Source organism: Molossus molossus, unplaced genomic scaffold, assembly GCF_014108415.1.
Source record: "Molossus molossus isolate mMolMol1 unplaced genomic scaffold, mMolMol1.p scaffold_m16_p_2, whole genome shotgun sequence".
NCBI classification, from domain to species: domain Eukaryota; kingdom Metazoa; phylum Chordata; class Mammalia; order Chiroptera; family Molossidae; genus Molossus; species Molossus molossus.
Window position 1 is genome coordinate 74,754,738 of NW_023425355.1, and position 12,253 is coordinate 74,766,990.

A 12,253-nucleotide genomic window follows, 5' to 3' on the forward strand; every position below is an offset into this window, starting at 1 on the left:
GTTCCAAGCAGAGTGGCAAGGGACAAGGATTTTTGCTTTGTGGAGACACCTGATGTGCTTTGCAATCCCATTTTGAGCCTTCAAATTAATTGGGTACTGGTAGCAGAACTGATTAGTTGTACTACAATTGGAGACAGATGGCTGGCCGACCCTAGGGGATTTGCTCAGCCCAAACAGCAGGTATGGGTGCTTGAAATTCCTGGAGTAGAGGGTTAGGCTGAGAAGGGACAGGTTCCTCAGAGGATTTACTCTTCAGAAAGAGGACAAGAGAAGAGTATAGTGGTGGGCAGTGACCCAACAGCGAGTGTGGCAGAATCTTCATGAAAAGAGATAGTAGCTTGGAGCTTCTAAAGAAGGTCTCTGCCCAGTGGGGATATGGGCAGTCCAGCATGACTAAGAAGAAGTGAGTAATAGTTCCTTTCCCTAAATCAGTTATTCTTGCTTTAGTCCATGGGTAAGATTTGGTCTTTCCAGTGGCCCCTTGGATTGGAGTTTTATCTTTAGAGAGTGATCCATCTGTTTCTTGGAGGACTGAGAAAGTAGCCCCTGTGTCAACTAAAAATTTGACTGGTTTGTCGCTGACATTTAAAGTTACCTTGAGCTCCTGGGGGCTCAGTTAAAAAAAGCCCTGGCCCCATCATACAGCCTCCTCAAGTAGAATGGGTACGTTCTGATCTGGTTTATTTTTTCTTTCAGAACAATTATTATTTTTTTTTCCAGTGACCCTTCTCTTTGCAATAGGCACATTGATCAGTGTCTAAGTTAGGCCTTTTCCCCTGTTGTTATTCTGACCCTTTTTCTGGTTCCAGTTTCTGGCATTTCTTTCTGGTTTATTCCCTTCATTCATAGATGCCACCAAAATCTTTGCTACCTTCTTAGTTTTTTTTGTGGTTTTTTTTTTGAATTTTTTTTTTTTTTTTTTTTGTTAAAGATGTTTCTCCCTTTTTACCCCATTGGCAACCATCTCCCCACCCCACCCCTGTCCCGTCCCCGGCTTAGTTGTCCATGTCCATTGGTTATGCATACATGCATATAAGTTCTGTGGTTTATCTCTTCCCACCCCCACCCCTGCTTCTGAGGGATGTCAGTCTGTGCCCTACTTCCCTGTTTCTGGGTCTACCATATTCCTCACAATATAAGGTTATGTTCATTATATTCCATATATAAGTGAGATCATGTGGTATGTGTCTTTTTTCTGCTTGGCTTATTTTACTTAGGATAATACTTTCCAGGTCCCTCCATGTTGTCTCAAAGGAAAAGAGATATTTCTTTCTGACAGCTGCATAGTACTCCATTGTGTATATGTGCCACTGCTTTTTTATCCATTTGTCTACTGATGGACACTTGGGCTGTTTCCAGATCGTAGCTATTGTAAATAGTGCTGCTATGAACATGGGGGTACATATATTCTTCCTGATTGTTGTTTCAGACTTCTGAGAGTATATTCCTAGAAGTGGGATCACTGGGTCAAATGGCAGTTCAATTTTTAATTTTTTGAGATAACATCATAGTGTTTTCCATAGTGTCTGCACCAGTCTGCATTCCCACCAACAGTTTATTAGAGTCCCCTTTTCTCCATACCCTCAAAAAAACTTGTTGTTTGATGATTTGTTGATGGCGGCCATTCTGACAGGTGTGAGGTGATACCTCATTGTTGTTTTCATTTGTATCTCTCTGATGATTAGTGATTTTGAGCATTTCTTCATACGTCTCTTGGCCATTTGTATGTCCTGTTTGGAGAGGTGTCTATTCAGCTCCTCTGCCCATTTCTTAATTGGGTTATTTGTCTTCCTTTTGTGGAGTTGTAGGAGCACTCTATATATATTGGAAATTAACCCCTTATCTGATATATCATTGGCAATGATGTTCTCCCATACAGTGGGTTGCCTTTCCATTTTGATGATTGTTTTTTTTGCTGTGCAGAAGCTTTTTAGGTTGATGTAGTCCCATGTGTTCATTTTCTCCTTTATTTCTGTTGCCTTAGGTGATGTATCAGTGAAAATTCTGCTCCGTATGATGTCCGAAATTTTGTTGCCTACATTTTCTTGTAGAATTTTTATGGATTCATGGGTCACATTTAAGTCTTTTATCCATTTTGAGTTTATTTTTGTGTATGGTGTAAGTTAATGGTCTAGTTTATTTTTTGCATGTAGCTGTCCAATTTTCCCAACACCAATTATTAAAGAGGCTGTCTTTACTCCACTGTATGCTCTTGCCAACTTTGTGAAATATTAATTGAGCATATCGCCTTGGGTCCATTTCTGGGTTCTCTGTTCTGTTCCACTGGTCTATATGCCGGTTCTTGTGCCAGTACCAGGCTGTTTGGATTACAGTCGCTTTGTAGTATAACCTGATGTCTAGTATTGTGATCCCACCTACTTTGTCCTTTTTCAAAATTTCTGTGGCTATTTGGGGATGTGTGGCTATAAGTTCCATATGCACTTCTGAAGTATTTGTTCTAGTTCTGTGAAGTATGTCGTTGGTATTTTGATGGGGATTGCATTGAATCTATAGATTGCTTTGCGTAGTATGGACATTTTAATGATGTCAATTCTTCCAATCCATGAACAAGGTATGTGTTTCCACTTTTTTATTACTTCCTCTATTTCCTTTTACAATGTCCTGTAGTTTTCTGCGAATAGGTCCTTTACTTCTTTGGTTAAGTTTATTCCTAGGTATCTTAATTTTTGTGCCACGATGGTAAATGGGATTGTTTTCTCAGTTGCTCTTTCTGTGAGTTCATCATTGGTGTTTAAGAATGCCATCGATTTCTTGACGTAAATTTTGTATCCTTCTACTTTTCCAAATCCATTTATTAAGTCTAGTAGATTTTTGATGGAGTCTTTAGGGTTTTCTATGTATGATATCATGTCATCTGCAAATAATGACAGTTTCACTTCCTCCTTTCCAACTTGGATCCCTTTTATTTTTTTCCTCATGTCTGATTGCTGTGGCTAAGACTTCCAGTACTATGTTAAATAAGAGTGGCGAAAGTGGGCATCCTTGCCTTGTTTCTGTTCTTAAGAAAAATAATTTTAATTTTTGCCCATTGAGTATGATGTTGGCTGCAGTTCTTTCATATATGGCCTTTATTATGTCGAGATATGATCCCTCTATTCCCACATTGCTGAGAGTTTTTATCAGAAATGGATGCTGGATTATGTCGAATGCTTTTTCAGCATCTATTGATATGATCATGTGCTTTTTATTCTTCATTTTGTTTATGTAGTGCCTCACATTTACTGATTTGCGAATATTGTACCAGCCTTGCATCCCTGAAATGAGTTCCACTTAGTCATGGTGAATAATTTTTTTGATGTATTGCTGGATCCGATTTGCTAGTATTTTGTTCAGCATTTTGGCATCTATGTTCATCAGGGATATTGACCTGTTGTTTTATTTCTTTGTAGTGTCTTTTTCTGGTTTTGAAATTAGAATTATGCTGGCCTCATAGAACATGTTTGGAAGTCTTCCTTCTTCTTGAATTTTTTGAAATAGTTTGAGGAGAATGGGTGTTAGTTCTTCTTTGAATGTTCAGTAAAACTCCCCCGTGAAACCATCGGGGCCTGGGCTTTTGTTGGCTGGGAGAGTCTTGATTACATCTTCAATTTCCTTAGTTGTTATTGGTCTGTTCAAGTTTTCTATCTCTTCCCGGTCCAGTTTTGAGAGACTGTGTGTTTCTAGAAATTTGTTCATTTTTCTTAGATTGTCGAATTTGTTGCCATATAGTTGTTCATAATAGCTGTTAACAATCTTTTGTATTTCTGTGGTGTCAGTTGTTATTTCTCCTCTTTCATTTCTGATTTTGTGTATTTGGGTTCTCTCTCTTTGTTTCTTGGTGAGTCTAGCTAAGGGTCCATCAATTTTGTTTATCTTTTCGAAAAACCCACTCTTTGTTTCATTGATCCTTTGAATTGTGTTTTTTTCTTTTTTCTTTTTTGGTCTCTATGTCATTTATTTCTGCTCTGATCTTTACTATTTCCTTCCTTCTACTTGTTCTGGGGTTTCCTTTTTGTTTGCTTTCTAATTCTTTATGTTGTGAGGTTAGACAGTCAATTAGAAATTTTTCTTGTTTTTTGAGGTAGGCCTGTAGTGCTATGAACTTCCCTCTCAGAACTGCTTTTGCTGCATCCCATAGATTTTGTGTTGTTGTGTGTTCATTTTTATTGGTGTCCAGGAGGTTTTTAATTTCTTCCTTGATCTCCTCAGTAACTCATTCATTGTTTAATAACATGCTATTTAGCCTATATGTGTTGAAATGTCTTTGCATGTTCTTGTTGCAATTGATTTCTAGTTTCATGCCATTGTAATCTGAGAAGATGCTTTATATGATTCCAATCTCTTTGAACTTGTAGAGATTTAGTTTGTGTCCTATCATGTGGTCTATCTTTGAGATTGTCCCATGTACCCTTTAGAAGAATGTGTATTCTGTAATTTTGGGGTGTAATTCTCTGTAGATATCCATTAAATCCATTTGGTCTAGTGCTTCAATTAGAGTCTCTGTTTCCTAGCTAATTTTTTGTCTAGAGGATCTATCAAGTGGTGTCAATGGGGCATTGAAATCCCCTGCTATGATTGTATTGTTGTCGATTTTTTTTTTTGGAAATCCTCCAGAAGATTTTTAATATATTTTGGTGCTCCCTTATGGGGTGCATATATGTTTATCAAGGTTATATCTTCCTGTTGCATAGATCCTTTCAATATCATCTAGTGGCCTTCTTTGTCTCTAGTTGGCCTTCATTTTGAAATCTATTTTATCAGATATGAATATTGCTAGCCCAGCTTTTTTTTGCTTTCCATTTGCTTGGAATTTTTTTTTTTTTTTTTTTTTATCCCTTCACTTTCAACCTATTTGAGTGTTTTGTTGTGAGGTGGGTCTCTTTTAAACAACATATAGACGAGTCATGCTTTCTTCTCCAATCAACTACTCTGTGTCTTTTTATGGGAGCATTAAATCCATTTACATTTAAGGTGATTTTTCATATGTACTTATTTATTGCCATTTTTGTTTAGTGTGGTTCTATTTTTCTTCCCATTGTTCCTGCTAATTACAGCAGTCCTTTTAACATTTCTTGCAGTGCTGGTTTGGTGCGAATGTATTCCCTTAGCCTTTTTTTGTCTGGGAAGCTCTTCATTTGACCTTCTATTTTGAATGATAGCCTTTCTGGGTAGAGTAGTCTTGTATTCAGATCCTTGTTTTTCATGACCTTGATTACTTCATGCCATTCTTTTCTGGCCTGTAGAGTTTCTTGTGAGAAGTCTTCTGAGACACTTATGGGATTTCCTTTGTAGGTAGCCTGTTGCTTCTCTCTTGCTGCTTTTAGGATTTTCTTTTTGTCTTTAATTTTTGGCATTTTAATTACTATGTGTCTTGGTGTTGGGCCTTTTTGGATTCTTCTTATTTGGTGCTCTCTGTGCTTCTTAAACTTGAATGCCTTCTTCCTTCACCAAATTAGGGAAGTTTTCTGTCACTATTTTTTTGAATATATTCTCTATCCCTTGCTCCTTTTTCTTCTTCTTTGGGGACTCCTATAATGCAAATATTATTACGTTATTAGTTGTCCCATAATTCTCTTAAACTGTCTTCCTGTTTTTTAATCATTTTTTTCTTTTGGTTTTCTGAATTGTTCATTTTCTTGTACCCTGTCTTCTAATTCACTGATCCGTTCCTCAGCTTCCTCTACTCTGCTTTTTTTTTTTTTTTTTTTATCCTCACCCGAGGATATTTTTTCCATTTTTTGTACAGATAGAGTGGGAGGGAGAGAGAGGAAGGGAGAGAGAGTGAGAAACATCAATGTGAAGGGACACATCGAGTGGCCGCTACCCACACGACCAACCAGGGCCGGGGACAAACTGCAACCGAAGTACGTGCCCTTAGCGGGAACCGAACCTGGGTCTCTCCGGACCGCAGGCTGACGCTCTAACCGCTGAGCCAAACTGTCCATGGCTCTACTCTGCTTTTTAAACCTTCCAGTGTGTTTTTCGTTTCTGATATGTTATTTTTTACCTCTTCTTGATGGTTTTTAATTTCCAATTGGCTTATTTTCAGTGTCTCTATGTCCTTACTCATGCTGTTCAGCTTCCTCAAGATCATGGCTCTGAATTCTAGCTCTCCTAACATGCCTAACTTGTCCACATTGATCTCATCTTCGGTGGAGGTCTCTTGCTCTTTCATTTGGCTTCTGTTTCTGTGTTTCACCATTTTGGCTATCACAGTGGGCTTTGGAGCCTGTCAAGTTTTCCCTGTGGGTGTTGATGTTCTGCTGTTTGTGGCTCCCTCTCCTGGGTTTAGATGAGCAAGGGAGGATCCAGGTTAAACACCACTGTCAAGTCTTACTTTCCTGGTTAAAGTTACTAGCCCAGGAAAAGTACTGTTATCCTCTAGCTTTTTGCCTAGAGGCTAGCAGTGGAGGTTACTTGATGAGTTATGGGTTGTCAGTTGATTGTAAAACTCCCTCAGGTGCTCAGCTTAAGGGGATTTTACGAGGGCGGGGCAAATGCTGGTTGTTAATGAGCTTCAATTTGCACTTCAATCCACACAGGGCGGGGTTGGATCTCCGAGGGTGGAGCTGCTGCCTCTCTCCAGAGCCCTGGGAAGGAGCAATATGGCCACTGTCCTGCGTGGCAGCAACTCAACAGAAGCTCTGAGTCCCCTCCAAATCCCGAGTGTCCCCACACTGTTCCAGTCCAGTCTTCCCTCCCTCTGCTGGAGCCCAAGGTGAGTGGCTGTGACTTTTTTAGCCTCTGTCCCAGCTCTGCACTGTGGAGCGACTTGGGAGTTTAACCTGTGGGCGCAGCTCCCAGCTAAGGCCGCTGCTGAAGCTGCCGACCGTGGGCTCTCAGCCCCCGTCTTGCACCTTTGCAAGCCTAACAGGATCGAGTCAGTGTCCCTGGTTATATGGTCCTCGCAAGCTGCTTTTCTGTTGGTTTTTCCCGTCGATTTCTCTGTGTTATAGTTGTAATTCCAGTTTGGTTCTGGGAGATGGTCTGTGTAGCTTCCGTTCACTCCGCTGCCATTTTGGAATTCCGCTACCTTCTTAGTTTAGGTCACATTTGAGTCGTCATGGTTGTTGAATACTCGCTGAGCTATTTCGACCAGTTTGCTTAAAACCTTCCCCTCAAATCCTTCTAATTTTTTAGTTTCCTTCTAATATCTGGGGCCAACTGAGGGACAAAGGCAATATTAATTGCTCTCCTATTCTCAGGGGCTTCTGGGTCTATGGCGGTAAATAACTGGTGAGCTTCTATGAGACACTCAAGGAAGGCGGCAGGTGACTCACCTGGGCACTGAGTAGTCTCGTTTACCTTAGATAAATTATTTGGCTTCTTTGCCACTCCCCGGATACCCCATAATAGAGCCAGGTGATATTGTTTGAGAACCTCCTTACCTCGATTGTCATTAGGGCTCCTGTCAGGTCTGGAGTTAGGTAACAGGTGACTAATTCAATCAGGGTCAGAGGTGGGATGCCCGTTGATCCCGAGGACAGTTTTGGCAGCCTTCCTGTATATATAAGCTGTGAAGAGGACCTGGAGGAGCTCCTGGCAATCATCCCAGGTGGGCTGTAGGGTGTGGAAACAGTTTCTAACAGAGATAAGACCTTGGGGTTTGTCAGAAAAAGAAGGGTTTTATTGTTTCCAGTTGTAGAGATAATTTGTATAAAAGGGAACATGTACCATAAAATGTCTTTGAGGGTCCCCACCAGGTAGAGGAGCAACCTCTCAGAGGGGCAGAATAGTTGCCGATTAAGAGTCAGGAGCTGCAGCCTCCACTAAAGGCTGGTAAGGCATTCCTCTGTTGGTATGTGGGGGACTGAGAGGCTGAGCTTCCCTGGGAAATTGGCTGGGTGTGGTGGCCTGGGTGCCCCCATATAGGGGGGAAGCTCAGTAAGTAGACAGTCCTCAGCTGGAGCCTGAAGGACAGGATAAAGATTTTCTAGGTGTAGAGGAATTATCATCCTTCAAGGAAGGCTGAGGTCTTGTTATAAGAACAGTCCTTTTGGATTTTATAGGACGCTGGCAATCCTTAAGATATTTAGGTTTATCATTAGCCATAAAAATCCAGACATCTATGTAGGGGGCCTGATCTGGGTGGCTGGAATTGCTGTATATTTTTTGTTGAACCTTAAAAACCAATTGCAAATTGAAGCTGCCTTCAGGTAGCCAATCAACCTCAAAGGTGGGCCAGTCAAGTTGACAGAATTTCTGTAAGTCAAAGGGTGTTACTGTGGTCCCATACCCAGCAACCCATTTCTTAAAATCTTGGAAATTATTAAGTATGCATTGCAAAAGAGTTACAGGCATGAATGATGACTGACCCATACCAACAAGCAGAACAATGAACAGACAGCAGCAGAGACCAAGAAGGACTAAGACACAAACAGTAAAACACAGATACAGATACTGGTATGAACAGAACTCAGGCCTGACTGATTGATTCAAAACCCAGATTTAGGGCGATGTCTCCTCCTAGGACTAGGCTGGGGAAGTAATGCTGCATCCAGCCTTCCTCCAGCCACCGAATGGCACCAAACAGAACAAACCAAAAGTTTGTACTCACCAGTGAGATTCAATCCAGATGGCTCATAAATTTGTTTATAGACAAATTTGTTAAGACCGTCTGGGAAGTCAAGGAGCCCCTCTGAGTACCCAGGGCTGAGGCATGTCTCTCAGAGGCCTTCCCCTGGGCAGGACAGATCCAAGCCTCCCCAGCCAGTCTAGTGGTCTAGAGATTCCCAAGAAAGGGAGAATCTCACTGGGACCTCCAAATGTTGTGGCACAACAGAGTCAAAGAAAGACCACTAGAGAATTGAAGTATAAATAAGAGCTGTTTATTAGCCAGCCAGAGTCTGATCCCAAACACCCCTATGACAGAGTCTTTGGAATCAGCCCCTACCTCCTTACACACACACCTTTTAAAACTTAAAAACTCATTCTGGTATGCACTGGGGCATAGCAAGAAAGCACATACATAAGCAAAAATATGCAGTTAGGCAGTTGGCTAACCTGGCTAAAATGGGAACCTGACCTTTTCTGGTCACATCTTAGATATTTCCTGACCTTTCTTGGTCATATCTTAGACATTTCTTGGTCCAGGGAGTATTCCAATTTACTGAGGTTATTTTGATCTCTATTCTGTTGATTATGTTCTTTACAAAACAGGTTCAGCTAGAGGACACACAGTGACTTTTCTTTTTTTGTTTTTTTTTTATCCTCATCTGAGGACATTTTTCCTTTTTTTGTTCTGGTAGAGTGGGAGGGAGAGACAGGAACAGAGAGAGAGAGAGAGAGAAACATCGATGTGAAAGGACACATCGAGTGGCTGCCACCCGCACGACCAACCAGGGCCGGGTACAAACTGCAACCGAGGTACGCGCCCTTAGCGGGAACCGAACTCGGGTCTCTCAGGACCGCAGGTCGATGCTCTAACCGCTGAGCCAAACTGGCCAGGGCCACAGTGACTTTTCTAATCACCAATTATGGAGCTATAAACAAGTTAGCACAATCATTTACCAATCAACAATTATGGGGTTATAAACATGACTGCACAAATGATAAATTTTAAAAAATACAGTAGAAAATAGATGAAAATTATTAATAGATATTTCATAAACTAGGATACATTAGTGATAATTTAGAACATAAAAAATGTTCAACAGCATTAGCTTCTAAGGAAATGCAATTAAAACCAAAGTGATATTTCACACAAACCTATCATAATAGCTAAAATAAAATATTGACAACACCAAATGCTGGTGAAGATGCAGAAATGGTGGATTAGTATACATTGTTGGTGGAACCTAAAATAATACAGCCATATGGAAGACAGTTTGTCAGTTTCTTCCAAAGCTAAACATAATTATCATATGACCAAGCAATTACATTTTTGTGAATTTATTGCAGGAAAATAAAAACTTATATTCACTTAAAGTATTTTTTAAGTAATTTACTTTTGTTACAGATGTTTCTCCTTTTCCCCCCACTGACACCCTTCTCCTGATTTTGCCCCTCTCACAGCATTGTAGTCTATGTCTTATATGTGAATGTTCATAGCTACTATATTTGTAGTAAACAAAATATGGAAAGAACACAGTTATTGTTCAACAGGAGGATGATGAAACAAACCATGACATATCCATATATAGGAATAGTATGTGGCAATGAAAAGAATTCTCTATTGATACATATAACAACTTGGGTGGATCTCCAGGCAATTTGACTGAGTGAGAAAAGCCAAATACAGAGTGTTACATACTGTATGATGTCACTTATGGTAACACCCATCCCATTATCTGTGGTTATATTTTATGCAATTATAGTTAACTGTGGTTACCTGTGGTCTGAAGATATTAAATGGAACATTTCACAAATAAAAATCTTCAGTAAACAATTCATAAGTTTAAATTTGTATGCCATTCTGAATAGCCAAAGAGAAGCTATAATGTGCTTCTTTTAAGTAAAAAGGTGAAATTTGTGGACTCAATAAGAAAAAAAGAAATCAATCATATGCAAAGGTTGTTAAGATCTACAGTAAGAATGAATCTTCTCTTTATTAAATTGCCTAATTTATACATTAAACTTTGTCATAAGTGTTTCATTTTTTTTTTTTTTACCGTGAGGGAACATTTATTAAAACTGGAGACAGTAAAACTAGAAAGAGTTTAGCATAGAAGAAACTGCAGGAAAGCCTTGGCTGGACTGCCTTAGCTCTCTGGGAAGTCAGAGAAAAGGGGGCCTTGGGAACAGGTTCAAGGGATTAGCCTGTGGTGAGGTGCCACTACCCATTGGACCCCTAATTGCAAGTCTTGTGGGTCCCTTAGATTTTAGGAGATATATGCTTGTGGAGGAGGAAGAGGGGAAAGAAAGTAGCAGGGGCTGCTTCCCAGAGAGAGAGAGTGTGCTGGGTCCTTTGTCTTCAGGCTTTCATAGGTATGTCTATAGGAGAAAACATTATATATATATTTGGTACTATGCAAGGTTTCAGACATTAAGTAGGCACCTTGGAACATATCCCATGCAGATAAGGGAGTTTTACTATATTAGTGGATGCCAGCTTTTATGGATGGGGAGAATGAAGGGGACTTGAGTATGAATATAAAGGAACAGTATGTGGTGTTGGGGAAATTGTGCAGATAAATGCAAAAATATAAAATTAGACCACCTTCTTACACCGCATACATGAATGAACATAAAATTGATTTAAGGCTTAAATGTAAAACTGAAAACAATAAAACTAAAAGAAAACATAGGCAGTAAAATATCAGACATTTCTCTTAGAAATATTTTTTCTAGTATATCTTCTCAGGCAAGAAAAACTAAAGAAAAAATATAAACCAATGGGAATACATCAAACTGAAAATTCTTGCACAGCAAAAGAAAACATCGACAAAACAGAAAGACAGCCTACTAAATGGGAGAATATATTTGCCAATGATACATCTGATAAAGGGTTAATATACAAAATTTATAAAGAACTTGTACAGTTCAACAGGAAGAAAATCAAACAACCCAATTTAAAATGAGCAGAGGACCTGAATAGACACTTTTCTAAGAGGGCATTCAGATAGCCAAGAAACATATGAAAAGATGCTCAATTTCACTAATTGTCAGAGAAATTCAAATTAAAACTATAATGAAATATCATCTCACACCTGTCAGAATGGCTATCTTCAATGAAACAACAAACAGTAAGTGTTGGTGAGGATGTATAGAAAATGGAACACTCATAAATTGTTGATGGGAATGCAGATTGGTGCTGCCACTATGGAAAATGGTATAGAGGGTCCTCAAAAAATTAAAACTGGAACTGCCTTATGACCCAGCAATTCTACTTCTGGGTATATATACAAAGAAACCCAAAACATTAATTTGAAAGAATATATAAACCCCTATATTCATTGCAGTTATTTACAATAGCCAAGATTTGAAAGCAGCCCAAGTGTCCATCAGTAGATTAGTGGATAAAAAAGAAATGGTATATTTATAAAATGGAATATTACTGAGCCACAAAAAGAAGAAAACTACTTATGACAGCAAGGATAGACCTGGAGGGTGTTATGCTAAGTGAAATGTGTCAGTTAAAGAAAGACAAAGACCATATGATCTAACTTAAATGTGTAATCTAAAGAAAAAATAAAAAAAAATGAAACAGATTCATAGACACAGAGAACAGACTGATGGTTGCCAGAGGGGAGAGGGGTTGGGAGATTAGATAAAAAAGGTAAAGGATTGAGAAGTACCAATTGGTAGTTACAAA